Consider the following 1,594-nt stretch of genomic DNA (forward strand, 5'->3'; position numbering starts at 1 on the left):
CCCACACTTGGTCAGACTTCCCCATCTTCCTTCAGCAGCTGCACTACGTTGCCACCTACGGACCGTCACAAGCACGACGGACCGTCATAAGCTCCGTAGGTGGTCTCTTCTGCATTTTTTCGCTCAAAATCTCCGCATTCAGCCTTGGACAGATTTCCTGCAAAACAAAGAGAAACTTATATCAAAATTAGCACAAAAAGGCTTTCGGACACACTAAACTTAAGGAAAAAGTATTAATTATACCGTGAAACCACGGTATATCACTCTCGCATGGTTATTGAGAGAGTGAGGAGAGTTACATAAGGTCTTGGTGAGTTCCTTGTGAGCATTGTCTTGGGAATTTATAGGTCTCCTTAGGTTTGTTCTTCTCCACTGGGATGAAATGGGAATTCACGGCATTTTAGGGGCTCTTTTAAGTCAATATAGATGGAGCTAATGGGAATACAAATATTACTTTTAGAGAGGTTTCCACTTTAGGAGTAAGTATCAATACTAGGAATATTTAAAGGAGGTATGTTGGGGTTATTAGAGGAAATAACGGAACTTCTAAAATTAGAATTGGCATGAAAAAGATTGATATTGATACATGTTTTTGATGTCATCTGGTTGCTGGTAATTGTTTTGGGGCCATCTGATTACGTTCCACCTCAGGATGGCCTCGTCTATGATCATAATTGTGATTAATGTGGTGTTTGTTCTTTTTTCCAAAAGGAGACTATTTGCCAGGCCTCCTCCTTGTTATCTGTATTTTTAACTATTGGATGAATGGAGTCCACCTACATCTCCTCTATATTTTTTTGGGTCTTGGATTCAATGTCTTTTTTGGGGCATATTTGGATCGCGTGCCCCAAAACACCATATCCTATGGATGAGCATTCGTAATGGAAGGGTTGTTTATGGTGGTCAATACGAATATATTTTTGTACTGGAACTCCGATAGGTACTTCCACACAAATTTTTGCATATCTACCTTTGAGCGCCTCCGAAGTACATACATCTGTTTTTACTAATTTTCCATGTTTTTACCTATACAGGAAAGTATGGAGTGGTCATATAATTCAGTTGGTAGTTACGGGAGCATGATCCAAATGGCTGATTTCGTTTCCTTAGCTTCCGAGGCTACGAAGTTGGGATCCCATCTCTTGATTGATAGGAAGTACACGTTGACAAACCATGGTCCATGTTGTAGTGTTTTATGCAAATTCTCCTCTTTGAAGAATTTGAAAATATAATAGTCGCATCCTAGATCGATAAGCACTATTTCTTATGAGACTCACCACATAATGCTTAAAAAAAATTTCAGGTACATGTGATTGATTTTTTTCCCAATTATTTTGATTAAGATGGAGTAGATCGATGTCTTATAGATACTTTGTTTCTCAACCTCTATAAGTTGGATCCCCTCCTCATTTATATTTGGCTTCCTTTTGTTTACTTGTTGGGGAGTTTGATTTTGTGTTACTGCTGAGGTCTTCAATAATCATGTCCACCATGAGCAGGGACATACCCTTATGGGTTTCACCCAAATCCCCTTGGCGAAAAATTATTGTAAATTTTCTGTATGTATATATATATATATATATATATGTATATA

Source organism: Solanum pennellii, chromosome 11 (genome assembly GCF_001406875.1).
Source record: "Solanum pennellii chromosome 11, SPENNV200".
Taxonomy (NCBI): Eukaryota; Viridiplantae; Streptophyta; class Magnoliopsida; order Solanales; family Solanaceae; genus Solanum; species Solanum pennellii.